Source organism: Diabrotica undecimpunctata, chromosome 7 (assembly GCF_040954645.1).
Source record: "Diabrotica undecimpunctata isolate CICGRU chromosome 7, icDiaUnde3, whole genome shotgun sequence".
NCBI lineage: Eukaryota > Metazoa > Arthropoda > Insecta > Coleoptera > Chrysomelidae > Diabrotica > Diabrotica undecimpunctata.
In genome coordinates, this window is record NC_092809.1 from 81,463,180 (window position 1) to 81,489,455 (window position 26,276).

Below are 26,276 nucleotides of genomic sequence, written 5' to 3' on the forward strand. Positions count from 1 at the left end.
TGGTATATGGACCACCTCGAAATTAAATTCCTGTAGTAGCAGTGACCATCTTGACAGTTTGGCTTTATCGGCTTGGTATTTGTCTAACCATAGCAGCGCTGTACTGTCGGTGAGAAGAGTGAATTTTTTCTCCTGGAGGAAGTGACGAAATTTCTTGAGTGCCCATATAACTGCTAAGCACTCTTTTTCATTTATATGGTATTTTCTTTCGGCTGGTCGAAGTTTAGTGGAAGCGTAGGCAATTATCTTCCGTTCTTCGGTCGAGCCTTGAAATAGGACTGCCCCCATACCATATTCGGAGGCATCAGTCTGCAGGCTAAACGGCTGGTTCATGTCAGGTCGCTCTAGGTGAAGATCTCCAGATAGGGCCGTTTTCAATGTGTTGAAAGCTGTCTCGGCTTCTGGCGTCCATTTGAAATATTTCTTTTTCGATGTTAAGTCAGTCAAAGGAGTGATAATGACTGCAAAGTTTGGAACAAAATCTCGGAGCCAATTTGCTGTCCCAATGAAACTTCTCAGTTGTTTGACAGATTTGGGTCGCTGAAAACCTTGGATTTTCTCACAGTGTTTTTCCAAGGGTTGAGTATCTGTGTCGGTTACTTTGTGGCCCAAATACTCTAACGTGTTGGTAGCAAACCGACATTTCTTCAACGAAACCCAGAGTCCATGTGTTCTGAGTCGCTCTAGGACGACGTGGAGATGCTTTTGATGATCTTCCCAGGAGTTGGAATAAATGATTATATCATCCATGTAGACCTTTACAAATTCGTCTATGAAACCAGCGAAGACTGATGTAACCAATTTTTGGAAGGCTGCAGGTCCATTTTTGAGTCCGAATGACATAACTACTGTCAGCGGAATCGAATCTTTGTGTAGTGGTATTTGGCAAAAACCACTCTTCAAATCTAATGTCGAAAATATTCTCGCCGTTCCGAGCTCTTTAATTGCATCGTGGATTGGCGGTAGGGCGGAGACCTCGTCGATTGTTATCTTTTTGATTTTACGATAATCAACACAAAATCGAGGCGTGCCATCCTTCTTCTTGACGATCACCACTGGGCTGTTATAGGGTGATCGACTTGGTCGGATGACACCTGCTGCAAGCATCTCCTGGACTTCATCGAACGATTATTTTTTTCTTAGCTGGAGAACATTTAAATGGCTTCGTATTGATCGGCCGTGTGTCTGTCAGCTTGATTTCCATCACCGTGTCTCGGGTAGTGGGCTGTTTAAGTTTATCGTCGAAGACGTCTTCGTACTTCTGCAGGAGTTCCCTTACGGTTGAGACTGCAAATTGTGGAGCTTGGTCATCTTGGAGTTGAGTCTTTGAGTTGCATTGTTTGGGTGAATGCGACTTCCAGTAGAGGACTTTTCGTGATTCTTTTCCCACGTGTAGACATTTTCGGTTAATGTCTATTAGTACCTCTTCTTGTTGAAGCCATGGCATACCCAGAATTAGATCTTGGTTCAGATCTTTGACAATGGCACATCTCGTTGTGGACTGGAAACTTCCAAAATCGATCGTGATTTCGACTGTACCCTGACTATGTGTAGTGGTGTGTTTGCAAGCCAACTGGACCATTCTCCGCCTTTTATGAATATCTGCCGCTTGAACCAAGTCAGGATTGATATAATTCACCGATGCACCGGTATCGATGAGGACCTGGACTCTCTTTGAATTGATGTTCGCATCGATTCGTGGCAGATTTGAAACTTTCATGGCGTTGATTGGATTAAGTTGGGGCACCGCATCTGGAGAGAGGCTTAATGGGTGCCCCTCTTGTCGTTTCCCTGGTTGTTAGGTTGTTGTCGGGGTTTCGGCGTTGGTTTCTGAGTTGGTTTTCTATTTCTCCAATCATCTATAGTCTCAGAAGTTCTCGGTTGCCTTTGTGAAAATTGTCCCCTGGCTTGGTTCTGGGTCGATTGTTTTGCGGCTTTTGGCGGGTCAGGTTGTCGATTTGCACGTGGTAAAATATTGTCGTCTGCTTCTAGTTCTTCGCAGATTCACCTTAGGTCTTCTTCGGTTCTCGGCATGTTGTTGCCAAGATTTTTCCTGATTTCTGGACGAATTAGGTTGGTAATGGCCCTGCACCGTTCTTATTCGTCGATATGTGGTAATAATCGTCGAAAAAGAGCCATCTTGGTTGAAATAAATTCGGCTATTGGCTGATATTTTTGATAATGTCCGTATAACTTGGACATTGATGATCTCTTCGTTGTGTTGTCGAAGTGATCGATCAGCCTGTTTAAAAACGTCTCGTAGTTTAGACCAGTCGTGAATTGGCTCTGTGCCCATTGAGCTGCCTCCCCTATTAGTGATTTTTCTAGGATGTAGGCTATCCAGTGTTTGGTATCGATGTTCATATTGCTCATGTGGTCTATTATGTCATCTACGAATTGTTGTGGATTTTCGGTATCGTCGCCGGAATATTGAGGTGGTGCAGGGTCCATTTTGGTTGTGGAATCTCGATCTTTTTCTCCTGGGCTTCAGGTTTGGGTTGTACCAGTGTTAAAGCTGTGACTGCTTGTATTAGCGTAGACAATACTGTAGCCAGGTCTGGGTATCTTCTGTTAGTTGGGCGCCATGTCGTACGGCCGTAGCGTCCTCCTGGTTTTCAGGGGTTTCTGGACGATCTACGACCGCCGCTCTCGAAGAGGATCTCAAGTTTCGAGAGTCCATCTTCGTATTTAAGGAGTTGATTGAGATACCGTAGGTAAGGAGACACCGGCAATCAGAATTCTCTAACAGTTCGAGCTTTCTTACAGACAAAATATTCTTACACTGATTTAATATGTATTAGAATTCTGATGCGTGGTGTATAACTAAAGTTCCACAAAGATGTCGGCCTTCTCGCTTCGTGTAGCCGCGTTCCCTCACCTCGAGAGAGGTACAAGAATGCCGGCAATGTCGACTCTTACTGCTGCCAGTCGCTTCGTATAGCTACCTTTTTGTTAACAGTAATTCATATAGTTACTATTTACATAAGGTTTTGGAGACGAAGTGTTATTGCAGCTCAACCTGATCGGAAAAGCAATTACAAGTCCCCGTCGGGGCTTTTATTCGCTCTTTACCGTGACAGGCCCAAATAACGCTGTGGTCAGTTCGACACGATTTGAGATAGTTCTAAGATTAGGTCTTTTCTATCTCAGAAGGTCGTGTTCTACTGTCAGGAAGCGTTTTGTAGTCGACACGCCGGTTCTCGTACACTTGATGATTTAACTTCTAAATTGGATAACCATTATTAGGTATTATTCTTCAATTTTGGACGTCTTCGACGATAGCAGGATATTGGTTAATTAATAAAACTCAAAGGTAGCTTGGTAGCGCACCGAACCAACAAGGTCTTACGGGGCTAGTAGTGTATGACGACTGGATCCCGTTCGGAAGATGTGCTGCTCTTTTATACACATCGTGTTTGAGAATTTTCAGCACACTTCCGCCGAGAGGCTAATGACAGCGCAGTTAATAACGAGCGCTGTGGTTGGCCGGCCAAAGTAACAATCTTTGTCGTGATTGGTTACCTTGGCGACATAGATATAAGACATAGAAATAAAATACAATCATAAAAAGTTTTTTATTTGTTTCATTAATATTAGGACAAATTTTGATAAGGAACTTTGTAATATATAGAACAAAAATAAAAAACATTTTTAAAAAATATATTTTAATTTATTACATTATTTTTGTTAATCCAAGAATTATGAGAACTATTCATTCCCATCCATTTTACATATACCTTGTTGCCTTCCCTCCTCAACACCTTCTCCACTAAATAAATATCAGGAAACCCTGTTTTTTGTAATTCTTCACTGTAAAAAGCACCTTGAATTTCTTCTTTTCGTGAATCTTCCAACAAATAAGTTACTGGATTGGTTTGCTTAACTTTTCTTATTCTAAAAATCTCATTTGTCCAGTTGGCAAATAACCCTTAGTAAACAAACTCCTATGTTTTGAAATTCGGACGTAATCACCAACTTTTAATTTATGTTTCCTGGGATCAATGGTTTTAAGGTAATTATAGGCAGTTATATTCCTGGCATTTTTTTCATTGACTTGGCTAGGTGCGAAACCTGTAGTTAAATGTTTAGTATTATTGTATTTTTTTACAATATCAGAAAGATTGGTTACCCATTTATAAGACCCTTGTAAACTAAACTGTTTCCACAACATTGATTTTATGGTTCTTATTACTCTTTCCGCGATACTTGCTTTAAGATTTGAGAAAGTACTGTAGTGGTTAATACCACTACAGTGGTTATAAAATTCAGTTCCCAAATCTGTTTGAAGGTTTTTTGGAAATGTTTTCATTTGATTCAAAAAATTTTTCCATTGCTTTTGTTATCTCAATTCCCGTTTTTCGTTTAACAGGTTCTGCCCACACAAATTTGCTAAATGCATTTATAACAACAAGAATATATTGGTATCCCTTATTCACTTTGGCATAAGGAATCATTACGGCTAAATCTGCTTGAACCAAATCATTTAACCCTTTTATGATTACATGTCTTCTTCTATAATTTTTTCTCGCTGGTCTATGTATCTCTTCAATTACTTGACTTTTAGACATTTTTTTCTAAAGGACATTGGATAGTTATATGCACCAATACGTTGGGATGAGTGCCTAATTTAAATGAAATCTTATCACCTTTCTGAAAAGTTTTACCTATTAATTCATGGTATTTATACTGTACAGAATTTAGTATTACTGGCTCGTCAAATGCATAATGTTGTATGCTCTCTATTTTTCCATTTACGGAAAAGACATAAGCTGTTCCACCATTTTCAAGAACGTAGTATTCTTTATTCAAATTTAATTTTTTTCTCCTCTTAGTGTTAAAACGAATTTACTGTAATTTGTAGAAGCGTCGCAAACAAAATATAGTTTACTCGGTCTTGATAAATTTTTACATGATTTTAAAAAATGGTTACCAAATTTACTTACAGGCATTTTGATAATTATATCTACACTCTCGTGTTTATATATCTTTTTCTAAAGGACACTGGAGAATAAAGTCTACAATTATTAAAGGTAAATTAGTTAACTTGAATTGAATTGTATCTCCCTTTTTTATTTTAACCCCAACCAATTCATTCAATTTATACGTTTTAGAATTAATTTTAACAAATACATCGAAATAAAGTACTTTAAAAACGGATTCAATTTTACAACTAAACGGAAATGGAAAAGTGGTCTCCATGTTTTCCAAAATATAATAATTTTTATTAATTTTTAAATTTTTATGTCCTCTTATACGATAAAAACATTTGCTAAAAAAAGTTTCTGGATTAGCTGTGGGTGGATTGGCTGATAAGGGTACCGAAAGGTCATCATCACAAGTTTTTTGCTCGGATAAAAAATGAGTTCCAAATCTATTTATAGGCATTATTGTATTATTCCACCTCCTCGAAGTTCTTCAATTATAGATATAATTTCATTCACGTGTCCGTCGTTTCCCGCAGCTTGTGATGCGATTCATAACCTTAATCTATCTATTATTTTATTAAAATCATCAAAGTATTTATACTCTAATGGCTTCCCACTATATTTTCTGAAAAGTGCACCTTCCAGGAAGTGAACTTAAACGAACTCTAGATGGTTGTGGTCTCGTTTCCAAAGCTGGTTTAATAATAAAATTATATTTATCCTTTATTTTTGACGGAATACTTTTTATAGGTAAGTCAGGATTATTGTTTCTATATATCGCATTTGTTCTACGTAAAATATCAACATATTCATTAACATCTGTTTTTTTAAACGATACTGGATTCGTTTTAAATAAAAGCTCGTATAGCCCTGGAGTTCCCTTATACGATTGATAATAAGATCTGCGCCATCAAAATCAATTAGGGAATTTCCAATAGAAAATTTTTCAGTTTCCAAATCATGGTAAACTCCTAAATCATGGTCAAAATCACCTTTTGTGTCTTCAATGTTAGCTTTAATATATTTCTTTGGTAAGGGTGATGTATAATTCTCATAAAATTGATTCATTATATCTGGATTTGTGATCATTTGATTAAATTCTCTAAGCGTATCCTCAAAATACTGATTAATATCCTCATCCGTGGTATTAGTTGGTCCTTCTGACTCAAAAGTTTCTTCTGGTTGTCTTTCCCTTGGAATAATAGATTCATCTCCAAAATTGGTAGGTGTTTTTGATCCTCCAGGAAGTACACTCGTATTTGGAGAAGAAAATGCTAAGCGATAATTGGATTTTCGCATTTTGTAGTCTTTTGGTGTACTCAACTTGATTGGTTTATCAAACGAATATTGTGGTTCTTGTTTAATAGACGGAACGGTTTCCAGTTTATGTAAAAGTTCATTAAGTGGTTGTGTAATAGGTTTATAATTTTTTTCTAAAGCAGACTGAGACTGAGCTATGTCATGTTTTAAACTACGATACTTTTTCTTCAACGCTTGTCGTGATAACAGCAGTTTTCGCGTAACTTTAGGATCCATTGTGTACTAGGAATGTTAATTCAAAGCCTTATATACTTATCGAACCCATACCGATATCGACCCATTGATTTGGGAGAGTCTTTATCAATGACAAGAAATCCATATCTGTCTTTCCAACAGAATGAGCACAAATCTTTAAATTGGTGAAAAGTCATGTCTATATTAACATGATCGTCAAAGATATGTTTTAAATTTGTAAAGTCTTGTTGAAAAACTACAAGTAAATTAGAATTATCTCTAATTAATTGTTTTGGAATAGCACTGTATGTTTGACATAAATAAAAGCAATCTATATTTTGATGTCTCTCATAACAAAAATACCTTTGTACAATTTTTTGATCACACGATGGAATATCATCAAAAATAACTACTGAATTTTCTTTAATATCATCAGGAGATGGTACATTATTGGGATCATTAAATTCTTCAAAGCCAATTTCTTTTATTGGCTCAACCAAGTTTCGCAAATATACATACTTTGGTTGATACAACGACTTGGAATATAAATATATACCATTTGGATGCTCAATTAAAGACAGTAAAACATTAGTTTTGCCACAACCACTTGGCCCAACAACTAAAAACGTTCTGTTGTCACCAAAAAGATAACCATGTTTTACATGTGTTTCCTCTGTAACCTCATCGTGGTTAGAAATAGGAAGAGAGAGTTTCTGCTTTTCAATCTTCATTAATAAAATGTTTTTAAAACTTTGGGGTATATGTAGCCCAACTACTATATATATATATATATATATATATATATATATATATGTAAATACTTTTTTCTTTTTGGGTGTGGTAGTCAATAAAAAATAGAGCTTTGCTAAGGCGTACTATTTATTCTGAATCCAAGCTTTCGGTGGTTTTTTGCCACCTTTATCAAGGTCTACAAAGAAAATTACTATGTTGTAACAAACTGAATGGTGCCAAAAAGGCTGTAAAAAACTATAAAAAACTTACCCGAATGTAAGATTCGTGGCATAAACAACAACGTTAAATAACATGATAAAACTGAGGTTGCAACTAAACTTAAAAATGTTACTGTTAAAAAACACTTTAAAAATTACTAAAAACGTTAAAAGTTAAAAACAAAATGAAGGACGACATGTTGAAACAGTCGTCGTTGCAGGCTTGATTTCAGTCACATTTCACGAGCAGAAAGAGAAAGTGAGTGGATAATTATTGTTTAAATAGTTTGGAGAAAATACAAAAAACAACTTTGAAAATAACGTCTAACAGAATACTGTTAGTGAATTTTTAGTACTGCCAACTGTATTACCAACTTGAAATTAAGCGGGAAATTAAAAATGTAAATTATAACATAAGCAATCGAAAGAAAATAGTATTTAGTAAATAGGTTTAGAAAAAACAACTCAAAACAAAACAAAACTGAATTAGTAATTGCAGTTTGATCGTAAATATTCAATTAATAATGATATTTCAAAAAAAGGAAAGAACCAAAGAAAACTCTGAGATGCAAAATAGCTCAGTCAAAAGTCAATATAAAATTGTAAATTTTGCTAAGATTCTGGATCTCAGATCTCTTATTAAGATTGTTATTATCACTCTTGCTGATATGTACCATCTCTAAGAAAGTTCTCTTGAATTTATTTTTCGCTCTGGCTAATATTTTTACATTGTTGAAATCTATCTTATGGTCTAGATCGATAGTATGCTCTGCCAAAGCACAAGTAGGTTTGTTTAATCTACAATCACTCTTATGAGAAATAATACGGCTAGACAGATTCCTTCCAGTTTCACCAATGTACGTGGATGGACATTCAGTACATTGAATGCAATAAACAACATCTGTAGTCTCTAGAGTGGTTAGGGGTTGTTTTATTTTGCTATACAGCTGACGTATGGTTTTGATGTTCTTGTTAGCTATTTTGATATTCTTAAAGTCTTTAAAAATCTTAGTGAGTTCAACGGTTAGTTTCGGAATATATGGAAGGGCATAAAAATACACACTTGTTGGAGCAGAAATATTTTGTGCTGAGGGCACTGATTGTGACATAGTAAGTATGTTGTTTCTATTAACAAAGGGGACATTAAAAATTTATTTATTTATCAGTCTTAGAGGATATGAATTTTCAACAAAAATATTGCGTAAGAGGTTGAGATCATGTTGGAGATAATCCGGATGAGACAACCTTTTGACACGTTCTTTCATCGCTAGGACTAAATTAGTTTTCATCCTCGGGGGGTGGTAGGAGTGGTAGCTTATGAATCTATTGCTACATATGGGTTTTCTATACCATTGTGTTTTCACAACATTATCCTCACATCTATGCAAACTCATGTCAAGGAAAGGCAAAGATCCCTCCCGCTCCTCCTCGCATGTGAATTGCAAGTGTGGGTTTTGTTGGTTGAACACATTTAACGTAGAGTGTATGGAGTCTGCAGGTAGTGCCAAGATTAAGTCATCCACATATCTCTTTATGAACGGTATTTCAAAATTGATTTGTTGCAAACTATCTTCAATCAGATCATCTAAGACATAATTGCACAGTATTGGTGAAATACTGGAACCCATCGGAGTACCAAAGACTTGTTTGTAGTAACAGTCATTAAAAATAAAAACATTAGAGTCAAAAACAAAAGAAATGAGTTTTTTGATATTAGCTAAGTTAAGGGTTGTGTGTATTGATATGTCATCCCAGTGTTTCTCAACGCTAACCAATATTGTGTGTAATGGTAAATTAGTGAACAGAGACACTACATCAAAACTAACGAGCTTATAGTTCGTAGGTAATTTAAAGTTATTAATAAAAGAACTGAAACTGAAAGAGTCCTGAATGCAAAACTCGCTGTTATTACTGTACGTTTCTGTGAGAATATTAGTTAAAAAACTTGCTATGGGGCCATTAGGTGTACCTATTGAGGACACTATTGGTCTCATAGACAGAGTAGGTTTATGAATTTTTGGGAGAGCATAAAATCTAGGAGCAATTGCATTGTAAATTTTCAAACTTTTACCAACTGATTGATCTATTTGATTCTCCTTTACCAAATCAGAAACTAGTTTATTAGCCTTTTGTTGCAAAGTACACACGGGATTATTGTTCAACTTTTTATAATATTTATATTATAAAATTTCTGCTCCAACAAGTGTGTATTTTTATGCCCTTCCATATATTCCGAAACTAACCGTTGAACTCACTAAGATTTTTAAAGACTTTAAGAATATCAAAATAGCTAACAAGAACATCAAAACCATACGTCAGCTGTATAGCAAAATAAAACAACCCCTAACCACTCTAGAGACTACAGATGTTGTTTATTGCATTCAATGTACTGAATGTCCATCCACGTACATTGGTGAAACTGGAAGGAATCTGTCTAGCCGTATTATTTCTCATAAGAGTGATTGTAGATTAAACAAACCTACTTGTGCTTTGGCAGAGCATACTATCGATCTAGACCATAAGATAGATTTCAACAATGTAAAAATATTAGCCAGAGAGAAAAATAAATTCAAGAGAACTTTCTTAGAGATGGTACATATCAGCAAGAGTGATAATAACAATCTTAATAAGAGATCTGAGATCCAGAATCTTAGCAAAATTTACAATTTTATATTGACTTTTGACTGAGCTATTTTGCATCTCAGAGTTTTCTTTGGTTCTTTCCTTTTTTTGAAATATCATTATTAATTGAATATTTACGATCAAACTGCAATTACTAATTCAGTTTTGTTTTGTTTTGAGTTGTTTTTTCTAAACCTATTTACTAAATACTATTTTCTTTCGATTGCTTATGTTATAATTTACATTTTTAATTTCCCGCTTAATTTCAAGTTGGTAATACAGTTGGCAGTACTAAAAATTCACTAACAGTATTCTGTTAGACGTTATTTTCAAAGTTGTTTTTTGTATTTTCTCCAAACTATTTAAACAATAATTATCCACTCACTTTCTCTTTCTGCTCGTGAAATGTGACTGAAATCAAGCCTGCAACGACGACTGTTTCAACATGTCGTCCTTCATTTTGTTTTTAACTTTTAACGTTTTTAGTAATTTTTAAAGTGTTTTTTAACAGTAACATTTTTAAGTTTAGTTGCAACCTCAGTTTTATCATGTTATTTAACGTTGTTGTTTATGCCACGAATCTTACATTCGGGTAAGTTTTTTATAGTTTTTTACAGCCTTTTTGGCACCATTCAGTTTGTTACAACATAGTAATTTTCTTTGTAGACCTTGATAAAGGTGGCAAAAAACCACCGAAAGCTTGGATTCAGAATAAATAGTACGCCTTAGCAAAGCTCTATTTTTTATTGACTACCACACCCAAAAAGAAAAAAGTATTTACATATATTTTTTCCAAACTAGTCAAAAAACTTTGGACTACTTTTTCTTACTATATATATATATATATATATATATATATATATATATATATATATATATATATATATATATATATATATATATATGAGACACCATGAACAAAAAAAGATTCAAGGGCGTATAAAAAGAAAAGGGCGTGGATTATTAAACAAACTTATAAATAAGCTTCCATTAGAACTTCATCTTCCAGGATATTCATATTGTGGACCAGGAACTCGTTTACAACAAAGATTAGAGCGGGGAGATAAGGGAATCAATAAACTTGACGAAGCTTGTAAACACCACGATATTGCATACTCTACAAGTACTGATTTATCAACCAGACACAAGGCGGATCAGATTTTAGAAAACAAAGCTTGGGATATTGTAAAATCTAAAGAGACACCGTTTGGACGATTGAAGATGAATTCGATTACGAAATTGGGCTAACCAGTTTTTATAGTTTTAATAGTATTCCAAATATCGATGAAAACAATAACCTTTTCCTCTGGAATATACGAAATGTTACTTATACCTATAAATTACCAAAGGGGTCTTATGAATTAGATGATATTACAAAACTTATAAAAGAAAACATGAAAAAGAGAGATAGTGATGCGACTATAGAAATTACTCCACAGTTATCAACCTCCAAAGTTATAATTAATAGTAAAAGAGATTTCATTTCTTCCCGCGAATTGTATTGGGAAATTATTTGGATTTAAATCAGGGCTACTAGCAGCAAACCAGATACATATCTCAGACAATCCAGTGGAGATTTGGGGTGCAAACGCATTATGTATTGACTGTAACACAGCATCAGGATCCTATTTAAACGGAAATCCAGTTCACATTATCCATCAGTTCTTCCCAACCGTACCAACTGGGTATAAAATAGTTGAGGTACCCCAAAATATTTTGTATTATCCAGTGAGTATTAAAACAATCTCTAACCTTACAGTAAAAATTATCAACCAAGCAGGTAAACTTTTTGACTTTGGAGGGGAGGAGGTTACTGTAAAGTTACATCTTAGAAAACATATATAATGGTTTTAGTTTTTTTCTCGCGAACCAAAAACATATATAAAGAGATTAACTTTTAAAAAAATAACTCCATCTCTACCAAAATCATATAAAAGGAGATTACCTTTTAAACAAATAACTCCATCTAATCGTCGCTTTCTTCAATCGTTAGGATTTAAAGTCTTGGTATAATGGAAATTCTTCACGTTACTGGTCAACCTTTTAATGATAACACTATTGAAGATTATCAGTTCCACACTTATCAACCCTACATTCCTGGAAAATTGGGATACAATGATGAAATTCGTATTTCAGTACAAGTTTTGGATAGTTTGACGTTTCCAGCAAATAGTTTTCTCTATATTGATGCAAATTAGCCACACATGACAATAAAACACCAACCAAAATAAAATTTATTAATAATAGTATAGCTTACTTGTTTCGTGAACTACGTTTTGAATTAAATGGGGTAATAATTGACTCAGTACGTGATGTAGGATTAGTATCAAGTATTAAAAACTATCTTAGCCTTAACGAAAATCAAAGCTTGCTATTGGAAAATGCTGGTTGGTTTCCAAAAATGAGTAGAATGGAAAATAATAGTGAAGTCCCTAAAAACAATGTTTTGGTGGATTCAAATGGAAACTTTAATGTGTGTATACCTTTGAGATTATTATCCGGATTCTTTGAAGATTTTAGAAAAAATATTATGAACATGAAACAAGAATTGATACTTATTCGATCAAATGATGATATTGATGCAGTAGTAAGCGAAAATGAGACTGAGCGTCCAAAAATTGACATTACTAAATTATATTGGGAGGTACCACATGTAACTCACTAGTATTCGAGAACAGTTGCGACTAAACAAAATTTCACATACAAACCAAGAACTACCTATTAAATTTCGAAGTTGGCAAATGATTGAATATCCAGCCCTAAATAACTCTACACGTCACACATGGTCAGTGCGGACTAGTACCAAAATAGAAACTCCACGACACATTGTTGTTGCTTTTCAAAATAACAGAAAATCAAAATGAACAAAAGATATAAGTAAATTTGATCATTGCACTTTAAAGAATATTAAAGTGTTTTTAAATTCTGAGAGGTATCCCTATAATGATCTTCAACTAGATTTTAAGACTAATAGGTTTGCCAAACTATATGAAATGTTTGCCAATTTCCAGGAAAGTTATTATCACATGACCTTAAACCAACCCATATTTAATCCAATTGACTTTAAAACAATTGCTCCACTTATACACATTGACTGCTCTCGTCAAAAAGAAGTAATTCAATCCGAATTTGTTGTGCTTCGTATAGAATTTGAGACAGATGAACCAACAACCTCTGATATCTCAGCCTATTGTCTAATACTTCACGAGAAAGAATTCACATATAACCCTCTAACAAAAATTGTGAAACAATTGTTAAATATTTATATTATACAAGACAGGTGAAAGCAAATTAGGGAGCACCTGTATGCAAATTAATGAGCACCTGAAAATTAGGGAGCTTATTTTAAATAGGGAGCAGCTGTATGCAAAGAGCAGGTGTTTGACAGGTGTTGTAAAATTGTATCTAATGAGAGACTTCCCGTATGAGGACTGTATAAGGGTCAGGTGCTAATTATGGCATTATATGCGAAACTCTCTCATGCGCATGATTGAAAATTCTTTTAAAAATACAAATTATGCACTACACAAACTCAGTCTGTAATCATGTGCTTAGTAGTAGATGTCCAAGGTTTTATTACCGAAAAAAAATAAGTTTATCGTGAAAGAGTTTGCAAGTTATGATGGTCAAAAAATTAGTCATTTTTTTTTAAACCACCATATCCGATACGATTATTGGGTTCTGAATATTATAATCAAGCTGTTTGGTTGATGAATAACCATCATGGATTGAACTGGAATCATGGATTTACATCAGTACCATAATATTATCCAACATTTGACAAGAGGCGTTAATGCGGTTTATGTTAAGGGGCGAGAAAAGTCACAGTACATCAAAAAGTATAGTCTATCCCCAGTTTTGGAGTTTGATGAACAACCAGCTCTGCAGAAAATGGAGCCATGATGTCCATATCATTCAAACAGTGGGAGTGTTTGTGCTTTAAGTAATGTATTTCAACTTTATGATACTTTTATAATGAAATAAATTTTTTTTTACATTTTGTTTTATTAATAAAAAACCTTATTAAAAAAAATAGTACTTTATTCAATAACTATTACATGTTACAATTTATATTTTGAAGTGCAAGTTTACACAAATGACAATTGGATTGAGCTGGGGCGAATGCTTCTAACTCTGTTCTCCACTAAGGACGATTGAAATGAACGAAACATGGAAGACGAGTTTAAACTTCAAAATCCTGGCAAAATTTTGTGGGTAGTATAGACCATGAACGGAGAAGTTCAATTGGGTCTACAAAGTTTCTTACGTAGGCTAGGCTAAAATATTCCAATTCTGTGGTCGTGAACTTGTACAACGGTTTTTTTGGATGCTCTGCCATTATGCGAGACCGGAGGCAATAATCCGTCTCTAGTAAATCGGTTAATGTTCTTAAAGACCAAGTCTATCCACTTTTGCTCTTCGTATCTGGAGAGAAAAAATAGTCTTACGTCTGCTTCTGGTTTTGTTGTGTAAACTTTACCGCTACGCAAGCGCATCACTCAAACACAGCTTTGAAAACTGTTTAAACATAAGTTGTTTATCTTCGTATTCACTTTTTAACTGGTTAATACGATTATTTATATGATTGATATATCTCTTACTTTTGTATAATAGAATATCACGTTTTATCCTTTTAATGCGTATACTAAACTGATTAAGCCGTTCACGAAACCTTCTTGAGTCCATACTGTTTAAATTAACGACGATCCTCCCTTATATCCTTCCTACCCCCATTGACACCGGTTGCAGGTGTGTTGCTCATTACCCCCACTCCTAGTAATATATTAACACTAGAGTGTACCAAGCAAGGTCTGTAAGACTTTATCAGCTAGCGGGGACTCATTCCTGTTGAAACTTGTTAAGCTAAATTATAAACCAGTTCGTTAGAGTCCCTCACAAAATCTAATTTGTATACTTTTAATTATGTGTTCAAATATAATAAACGAAGGGAACATACCATATAAATATTGTGATAATCTACTTAGCTATAGCAGTGACGAATGGGAAACATTTTCGAGACTTCCTTTTTATATTGTACGACAAAAGCTTTGTCTCGTTTGTCGTAAAATGTCTGGAACTAGACATATTCCAAGAAACTTAATATTTAAAGGATGTAAATTGGTATTTGAATTTTGTGCATTTTGTAGTGAGACTAGACCTATGGAACTATCTCATCGTTTTGTAGGTTATCGTGATGGATTATTGGAATCCCCACCACATAAATGGGACTCCCCACGTCCAAAGTTAGATTTACTATAAATAGATGTTAAATTCTAAATAGCTATTATTATGATGGTATCATTAAACTTTATTGTTTTACAAGCAATTGTGGGAAATTTGCTCTTAATTCAAGAACCAATCAATGTCAGAGAAACTTTTGTGTGTTTTGATAGTATGTCATCGAATGCCATAGTCTGTGGACTAGTACGCATTTCGATACGCATCGCCCCGCCTCGAATTTTCCCATTGGCTCTTGACCTGGAAATCCCTATTTATCGCTCGAACAGCGCATATAAATATTGGCGATTTTCAGGTCAGCAAGTCAGTCCCTCACGGGCTCTCCGAGAGCCTAGTGCTCTCGGGGCTCTGCTTCCTGCATTTATTTACCATACTCTGTGGCTGAGAATTGTTTCAACTTAATTTGGTGTTTTATTTCGACGAAGAAATTGTCATGTAAGAAATATCTTGCCTTTTTCAAGGCAAGACACCGAAGATAAATATTTTCCAAGTCCATAACCCGAAAATGGACTTAAGTAGGGGAGCTCTCGACAGTATATTCGAAGCCCTCTACAGAGCACCCGGAGACAACAGAAGGTGGTTAGACCCTTATTTGTTCCCCCGAGGTGACAACTAATGGTGTACTAAATGACACGTGGCCGTCGAAATGGACAAGAATGAAATCGTATCCGGAAAACAATTTTCTACCAACTTTACAAGCTCAAATAGCTTTGAACAGTACCAAATATAAATTGCGTTTTAGACATTTTACTGAAAAAATCACTGATTCCGGCTGGTTAGAACTTTATAATGAAAGTCCTAGGGATGAGAAAGGTTTATCTCCAATATTTTATTATATTATATGTTCAACTTTGTCAATAGTTCCTCTGGTAATGGAATTGGTTAAAGTTTTAAATAAAAAAATATGTTAATATACAAGTGTTTTATTAATACACAAAAATATACATAGGCTTAATCCTTAAATATAATTACAGATAACAAAAAACAATTTATAAGTAGGAGTCATAATAAAAAGGTGCAACTTGGAACAATTCCTCATTGGGGATATTATCTAAATCATATAATGTGGGAGCATCTATCATTTCATTCGCAAAAAATAAAAGGTCATCTATATTACCTTCATGCTGATTAATTAATAAATGGCCCCAAGCCAAAGTAGAGACATCACCAGGAATAACATATCTTTTATCGTCACGGGATGTTAGTGATACCTTATTTCGCAATTCGGTATAAACAGTGTGCATTTCTGACCTAAAAAAATACATTTTTCTAAAGATGGTTTCTTTGTTTTGAATAACTCTCACATAATAATTTAAATGTAGCTGGTTTTTAACAACATGTCTGGAAACACCCTTCGCTTTTTCACAATTGTATTAGCCTCAATACAATAAGCTTTAGCTCCAGTACCGTAGAATGCTTTAATGGTGGTGTTTGGAAATTCATTTTTCATATTTCCAAGTATAGACGTTGTCTTGTATACACCATGTTGATTATTTTCCGAATAATTAGATGTATCAAAGTAACGTAGATTTTTGTTCATATCATCATAAAAGTTTGGTGTTTGTACTTCTAGAATGAGCGAATCAGTATCTGTATACAAAAGATTAGCATTATTGTGGTACTTGTTTTTAATATACCCGTAGAAGAAATCATATATGAATGTCTTAGATACATCCAGAATAGAAAAACCAATATATAAAGGTTTATCGTAAATAATTTTGGTTTTATTTAAATGAATTGCAACTAAATTTTCGCTGAATATTGATAATGAGTTAAATTCTGGTTTGGCAATTAAAGATTTTGCCCCAACCCTTCCCTTGCTATTTTCCCACTGTGAAACAAGACGTATATCCTTTCTTTTATCTACTCCTTCCAGGCTTTTGCCGAATATAGCATTGACAAGAAGCTTAAAAAGATCACGCTCAAATTCATTTTTGGCGTTGTTTCGGAGAAAAGTATTCAGATCAATATATTTTTTTAACCAAAGTGATTGGGAGAATTCTAGTATTCTGTGCACTCTTTCTAACTTTAATCCGTACTGTATACATTGTTTTAAATTTCTCTAATGTATGACATATTTTTTTTTTATTGAATAAATTAGGAATCAGTTTTTTGTATTTACTTTTAGGTGGTACTATTGACTCGGGGCAAAATGGTAGGTCGTTATGCTGATCATGCATATTGGGTGGATAATGCAAGTCTACTTCCAACACATACCCCTTTTCACCATCATCATCAATATTAAAAACATTAAATTGGTCAATTTCTTGTTCATTTAACCATCTAAAATTTCCCCAAGGAAGAAGTTGGCTCATGGCGGCGCCGTAGAGATTAGTGGCATCTAGATACATTATGTACGTTTCCGGTTTTGTTGGATCGAAATTACTTAAAAATCTGTTGTTTGCAATACCCATACGTTTCGTACAGGTAGCCACGCCTCCTCTGATCCCTTTTTTGAAAAAGTGTACCATATCAACATCCGTTAAAAGCTGAAGCTCGATATCGGTATATTTTAACATAGCATCCCATGTTAGAGATGGGGTTGTAACATAATGTGCAGGATCCAATTTGTACTCTTTGAGACATACCTTTCTAAAATTTTCAAATATGTCAGCTAGTAGAAGTACATCTGATTTTAAATACAGCATTCCATAATCTCCCATAGATTGGCAGTTAAAATGATCCCAGACCTCCTGTGCTCTGTTATAATCTTCTGTAGTTATATGTTCTCCCCTTAAATTATCATAAAATTTTTCTTTAGATGGTAGATGTTTCTCTTCTAATTTGATATAACTATCAATATATGTATATGGAAATACACCTTTACGGCGCATTAAACCGAACTCTTTTTCACCTGGGAAATATTTCTTTATTTCATTGCATTGACTAGACTCTAATGTTTGGCTTAATTTATCTAAAGACTTGGCTAAAAATTTAAATGAATTTACAAACCTCAATTTTAAATAAACAATATGTTTTTTTTTTGAATCATCACTCTTGTGCACTAGAACAGATTTTGAAAATGTAATATACTTTTCTTTAGTTTGCACAATAGCTGATAAATACTCCCCATTAGTTGTTAATTCCTTAATAAACATGTGGCAATCGTAATTTGTTAAATTATGAAATAGAATTGGAATAAAATTAGGTACCTTAAAATTTAAGTTGCAGGAATTGTGTGCTGCACCTCTGTGATCTTGAACTCTTTTGTCGAACGAGGAAAACGATTTCTGGCAAATGGAGCATTTGATTCTGAAAATTCTTGTTTTCTTCACTAGTCAAAGACACCATTGGTTTGATATGCTTTAGATGGTTCTGGTATAAATTAATAGCTAAAGCATCTAACTTTTGAACAAGCACTTTAGCAGCGTCCTCACCCTGATATGTTGCCAATCTTGATAAACTATCATCAAAAAAAACACTTGAGGTAGAAACAAAATGAATAAGGCTGGTGTTCTGCAACTTTGATTGTGTAGGATTGTCCATCTGATGGATCACAATGATGTATTGGCTTAAGAATCGACTCAAAGTCAGCATAAATTACAAACGGGTGTTGGCTTGTCTTTTCAATATTGATGAATTTTAGAATATTGGATGGAAGAGTTTCACCACACTTGTTAACTCTCAATTCACTGTTTGGGAGTATTGTAGAAATGTGTAAACAATCATTTTCTTGGTGATTTTTCAGCTTTTCAAGGGTTGAAAAAGTTTGAAGACACCCATCACAGAAATATTGTTTTCCATCATATTTTGTCTTTTGAGTTTTTACTAAGCGATACAAGTCTGTTATGAGACAATAATGGCTCTGATTATTGTCACTTATTAATAAAAGATTAACATGTGTAAGTTTACGTTGTTGAGTATAGTGAAGTGGTCCTACAACTTCATATTGCATCTTGTTTTCTTTAAAATATGATTGAAGACTGTAAACGTTAACTGATATATTGTTTAAAATCTCAAACTTGTTAATGTCCTTCGATATAGCCTATATTTCGATAAGTACCATTATCTAGATAGAGATTTAGAATTACCTAGATTTTTAGCTACCTTTGTACATAACTGAACCAATGTGCCTTACGTTAACAATATCGCAACGAACTCACTCTCTCGTTCATTGTTTAACGATCTCCATATTGCCTTGTTTGCCTCACGTGTCCTGCTTTGCTGTAATAATATTAAGCGGATACCCTCTTATATCTTTTGACACATATATGTGTATATATTAACATAGTTGTACAAATCTATTATATAGATTATATACATTTATTAAGCTTATACCTTTTTACCTTTTGTAAAAATTATAATTATTTAGTTTATACCTTTTGTAAAAATTATAATTATTAAGCTTATACCTTTTGTAAAACTTGTAGAATTACTTTTATCTTTTGACTATCGTGTTAGATAGATAATATTTAGTGTATCGTTTATACTAGGTTATAATGTTACTTGGTCCTATTTTACGTACGTGTTAGCGTAGTACCGTAAATTTTCCTTGCCTTTCTCAACTTGTTTTTGCGATAGTTCTCACATGCTTCCTTGTTTCACAGTTCCGTATCAACGTTCCGTTCCAACTCAGTACACCCAGTTTACATCGTGGAAAGGGCTGTGAAGCATGTTTAAAATTTCTTTAAATTATTCCCATTAGAAAATTATGTTCACGCCGCCTATGTGTAAATATTTTGTTAAAAGCCGTAAAAATAACCTAACATCGACGAGCAATTTGTTACGCCTTTTTTAATAAGGAAATAACTTTGCCAAATGTTCCCTGTTTTCTTTATCTAGTCTTTGCTAAATAGAAATCTTTCCTAGTAATAAAGGAATCAGTGCCTATTGTGAAATCTCCGTCATACCTTCTCAGAAAACCAGAAGAGTTGTTTTTCGGAGAAAGTATAATCCCTGTCGGGAGAGGGTGATTATGTTACAAAAATGATCATAGTAGCCCTGTTATTGAATATCAAGTTCGCGTGGCACCAGTAGCAATATTCCCACCCCGTTTTTATCTTTAGCTCGCTCAAGTTCAGAATTTATTTTCATTTTCGAGTTGGTTCCAGTAGCAAGCGGTTTGTCTCCATCATACGGCGACGTGTTCCAATTCAAAGGAACGAGGTCACTTCTGTTTGCCGATTAACCATTAGCCATTAACGATTAGCCATTAGCCATTATTCATTATTCATTGTGCATTATTCATCATTCATCTCTACTACCGATTACTACCTGTGCTATTCCTGTTTGGTTGTCTACCTTCTCGTCTGCCGAAATCAAACCGAGGGATTACGGATTGAAAACCGTAATTCGTTGCTGCACCTACCTGTTGCCGAGGACCAAGTGTCAAGTGACTTTATTGAAGGCCTAACGCCACTATCTGTATCCACCTGTGGCATATTAATTGTGAGTAGTAAATTTTATTGACTAAAGCTCAACTTTGATACCTAAACCGTAAGAATTTGATTTATAACGTTCAGTTTAGTGACTTTGCTGTTTATGATTAAACGGAACGAACTATTATAAGTTTGAACCTACGATATAATATATGTATAAATTATGGACCATTTCTTTTATATTAATGTAGGGTATATTTATGTTAAATTTCATATATAGATTTGAGGTGATCACATTCAATAAAAAAATTTTTGGTAAATGTTTAAGTGTTCTCAAGGCATAATAATAATTTGTTTGACGAATATTGACTATTATAATGTTCCTTGTTCTCTTCTATTCTTGAGAATACTAAAGATTGTTATAGTGTAATTTTTTTTATATACCTCAATATGATTTTGTTGACGAACTTTTTGCTTTTTATTTTTATTGTTACGATATGAATATATATTATTGTGCATGATGTATCTCTTTCAGGCATTTTTACTGATTTATATTATTTGTTTTATCGTATAATTAGTGTATATGTGTCGAAATATTAAGTGTGTACCGCACGATCAAAATACCTTTTCTCTCACGGTTTATTTTATTCTCGTGTATCTTAACTGTATCTTATCTTTCTAGTTATCGTATTCTCTATGTCTTAAGGTTTCCCTGTTCCTCTAAAAATAGGGTGGTGCCCAAATAATTCCCTTCTCTTATCTTCCAAATTCTCGTCTCTTATCTTCTAACTTCTCGTCTCTTATCTTCTAACTTCTCGTCTCTTATCTTCTAACTTCTCGTCTCTGTACCTTCAGTACTTCTCTAACTGATTCTTTATATTTGAGCTGTAATAAGAGCCCCGACCAAGATACCTCTACCAGACTGAAGCCCGAGCCTAGTACCGTTCTTTGTGTAACCTCTAATCTGTCATCAAAGAGGGTACACCTCCACAGGAAGTTAAAATATTAATCATCGTATGAAGATGACTCGTCGGCTGATGAAGAGCTATCGCGATCATTATTATTTACATTGATAATTAATGGTTCAACCGAAATGTCCACTCTTGTGTCTAAGTCACACATTCTATCTTCTTCTTTTATAATGTGTCTTATACAATTTTTCCAAGACTCAGGTGTGACATTTTGTATGGCAGTAGCTAACAAGCACTTCACCTCCTCTATTTTAAAACTCAAGTTTTCCCTTGCCACTTGGTTTTTTATTTGAGCCCATATAAGCTCGATAGGGTTAAGCTTACAATGATAAGGAGGGAGGCAATGTACAATTATGTTGTTTGCACGAGTCATTTCATCGACTGCATATTTCTTGAAAACGGGTATATGTATCCCCGCGAGGTTTATTAATTGTACCTTTCAACATGTTGTCATTGAATGGTATATTTTTTTGAGAGAGCCAGTTGATTATTTCACCTTTTCGCCAGGCAGTCGTTGGAGATGGCTCAAACCGTCGACTGTGGTATGACGCATTGTCCATAACAACGACAGAATTTGCTTTAAGGCTTGGTAGAATATTTGAAAACCAACCTTCGAATCTTTGAGCGTCCATTTCCTCATGGTAATCGTTGGTTTTCTTGGATTCGAATAGTAACAAGCCGTTGTCCAAAAAACCCGAATCGCTGCCTATATGTGTTATTATGAGCCTCCGTCCTTTACCCACTGGTGTTTTTAATCCTAATGAAAGCTCTTCAATGAAGGCTTGTCGACGACTTTTAATTTCCAAATCTTGCCTCACCTTTGAGACAGTATGACCTTGATTTAGCCAAGTTTCATCTAAATAGTATACTTTTCGTCCTTCACGATGATACTCTCGGATTTTTTGTAAGTAATTTCTCCGCCACAAAACAATTTCATCTTTTTCTAAAAGAACACTATTCCTGCTTCTTTTTATATATTTAATGTTCATTTGTTCTAATGTTCGCAATAAAACACGTCGTGATATTTTGGGTATTGAATTATCGGAATTTAGTTCAACCTCAACTTTCTTTAAGGTTGGGATTTCGTTCCGAAAAAAGAAAGCATGGAATTTCCTCCGAATAGCATATTTGGTATGATCTTCAAGCTGAATGCGTTTTCTATCTCTGGTTTCAATGGTTTCAACAGGTCCATCATTCAATTTGCCTTCACTTTATTTAAAATTGTTTACAATTCTGTATACACTTCTCGTCGAAACTTTAGTCAAATCACTACACAGGGTAACTACATCGTTGACCGACATACTTTTATTCCTTTCACGGAGTCCACAATACACATTGAATATAATAGTTTTTTCTCCCATCGAAAAATTTGGACGCCGTTTACTTTTACTGCTTTCACTTTCCATATTACTCACAACAGTAAAATAAGTGTTCACTGCTTAGATAATCTAATCGATATGTGAATCATGTCCTGCGGTGGGGCCACGATGAGTAGAATACTATTTTGCTGACGTCACGTTGTGGGGCGGTGGGGCGTAGCAACGACGAATAGAATCGACGGTTACTGGGCAAAGTGACGTCAGCAAAATAGTATTCTACTCATCGTCATCACACCACTGTTTATTTCGATAGCAAAACAATTGAATACCTGAGTAGCCGACTTTCACCGATTATCGCGGTTTTAGGGAGGTGTGACTATTACCTTCTAAACTAAAATTATTATTTATTATAATTAATTCAAATTTATATCTTTTCTAAGTAAAAATATTAAGAGAATAAAAGTTTTGATTCTAAAAGTATGTCTAGTGGGAGATAAAAAAAAAATTGAACGTATTAAACGAGCACTGAAAGATGTATGTGGCGTCCTTCATCATTTTTAGTGGCGAATTTTGATTTCTCGTCCCAAAAAACTCCAGCTTACCAAATTTCGTGTTGTTATCCCATGCCTATCACGAAATATTTAAAAATAAACGTTTAACTTTGACCCCCTTTATTTTGGTTATTATCAACTTTCGTACTAAAGTAAGTTAGTTTAAATTGGCCTATTTTAATCTGAGGAATCTAAGATTAAGTTATGGCCATTCGTTACCAAACACCATGTATATTATATTACTATATATAATAACCCAAATGTCAACAATAATCATATTAAAACTAACATAATTATAAATAGGTACATATTTATTTAATACAAGTAGCTTTGTCGTAACTTCTTATGATATTTTTCGTACGCCATTGAAAGACCTACAATAGCAATGAACCATCACTATTACTTCCAAGAATTTACTGCCTAGATTTCTGGATTCTGACTATAGTAAACAAGTTGTATATAACAGAACTTTTCACAAAACCAAATTAAGTAACACTAACAAATATAATAGGCTATTCAATCTTGAGCTAAACTTAAAACTAAAGACAAAGCCGGGCTGGATTAAGAACCTTTCCAATGTAACTTTACCAGATGATATCTCTAGATTTTTGTCTTTGGGTCCTAAGTTCAGCATAGAACCTATCTTCGGGAAAGATATCCCTATCAAGGATATGTTGGCTGACATTGAAACAATTATGCATTCTGTCACTGATGTGCATCAGAGGGACATACTTATAGCTAGATCTACGTACATCATTACCGATTATTTACATAAAAACAATAACAAAAATATGTATTGTGCCATGTATTGGTGCCCCTACTAATTTATTAGCATCTTTTTTAACTGAGATCTTAACCAATGCATATGTTTCGAATGAATATTACATAAAAAATTCTTTTTTATGTAATATTCATTATTAAAAAACAGCGCTATACGAGCAATATATGCTTCAAATTCTTGCAAACTCTCACTTGCTCGTTGGGTTCTACTTCTTATTTGTACTTTGTAGACTTGTTGTAGATGGCCATCTCCGTAACGTTTGTCTAGTCGAGTGAACAAGGTCTGGTAACATTTTTCTTGACCCTTAGGAATCAATCTTAGGATATCCGCAGCATCACCTCGTAAAGCAGTAGTCAAGGAAACCAAGAGGACTTTCCATCAAATGGTGGCAATTTGAATCTCATATGATGTGTCGTTTCGTCTCTCGGTGACTCTTCTTTCACTACCGGATCTAAGGCTATTGTATTAACTGGTGGTAGCAGTTTTGTATTAGTTATCATGCTCTCTAACTGTTTGATCTTCTCTTCTACTTTATCGAATGTTTTAGAAACTTCTTCAAATTTCTCGTCGAATCTTCGAGAAACATTTTCAAGTTTCTTGTCGTTTTGTCTAGCTATTTCTTTAATAATTTGAGACGTTTCATCGAATCTTTCATCATTTTTTTCTGGAACTCTCTTCAATCTTCATTATAACTGCTTCTTCTGCTGATTGAAAATGGAATGTCTCTGGATCATCTCCATTCTTGTTAAGAACATTCTTTAGTCGTTCTTGGAGGATCTTCTTTGACCCGCTGCAGTCTTCATCGCGTTTTTCTAGTTGCCACGCAACTGTTTTACTGAAAGTTGTACTAGCAGCATCTTTGGTCAGGCACACACGTACTTTTTTTAAATGTTCTTTCGTACAAAGATCACTACCGAACTACGCGGATGTTCCCGACGAACAATACTTTTCAAAAGTTCAAAAGTCTTTTTCAAAAGTTACTGCTGAATTTATTTCTAAATATCACACCGGACACCAACTTAAGCGAGATTAAATAAAACGAGCGGTTCGAATTTATATAAATATATTTATTTATAAGTTTACAGTTCGGTACTCTCTTATCAACTAACTTCAACTCATAACATCGTTACATATATATAGTAAAGTTACTATGTTCGAGAACATTCTGGCGTAGTCACACCTCTAATTCGTCTACGTGACGTGTTATTCTACCTTGCACTCGATACATCGCGAATGTTCTTAATGCCTTTTTAGAGTTGTAACCGTTATATGGGCCATGCCGAAAGCATGTTCGTAATAACAATATATATATATATATATATATATATATATATATATATATATATATATATATATATATATATATATATATATATATATATATATATATATATATATATATATATTGTTATGATTGTTTATTTTGACTTTAATCTTAGTTTATTGAGCCAATGAAAAAATATAACTTATTTGTTATTAAAAGTAAAATAAACTCCTTATATTACCTGTGTTCGATGGATTCAAAGATTTTCTAGTTGTCTTTTATCGGTATAGAGAAGGATAAGAATAAAAAAAAATATTGTATTACAAAAATTTACTTTCTTTATTTTATATAAACGAATAAAACAATTATCAAATTCTGTCGTTATCTTGTCAATCAGCATACAAGAAAATAAATCAAATTTTTATAATAATAAGATTTTAAATCTACATACATTTATATTAAGTGAAAACCAATTTTACTTAAAATTTTCTTTACTTGAAACAAGAAAACAACAAAACTTTAAACTTTTGATTAGCCTAACAAAACCTCAGTTCTTAAATTTGAATGCTCATGACCATGATGTCAAACCGATCCTTCACAGATATAAAATCAATTGTACAAAACACTTACATTTACATTACAATTCTTAAACTACAAATTAAAAATAGTCTGTGTTTTTATGTAAAGAGTTTAAACAAAAAAACATAAACAGTTCGACTTCAGTTAGATAAGTTCAGATAAATTTATTAATTCAGCAATTTTCGGAACAAGATACATATTATAATGTACACTACACTGTAATACAGTACATGATTTGTATAATTGTTCTGAAAATTGCTGAAT

General features: G+C 33.9%; 1 protein-coding gene across 1 annotated transcript in view; it reads left to right on the top strand.

The window, feature by feature from the left end:
* Positions 1–26,276, top strand: part of Smr (nuclear receptor corepressor smrter) — a 690,586-nt gene that overhangs the window by 90,063 nt on the left and 574,247 nt on the right. The gene's annotated exons all lie outside the window — the stretch shown is intronic.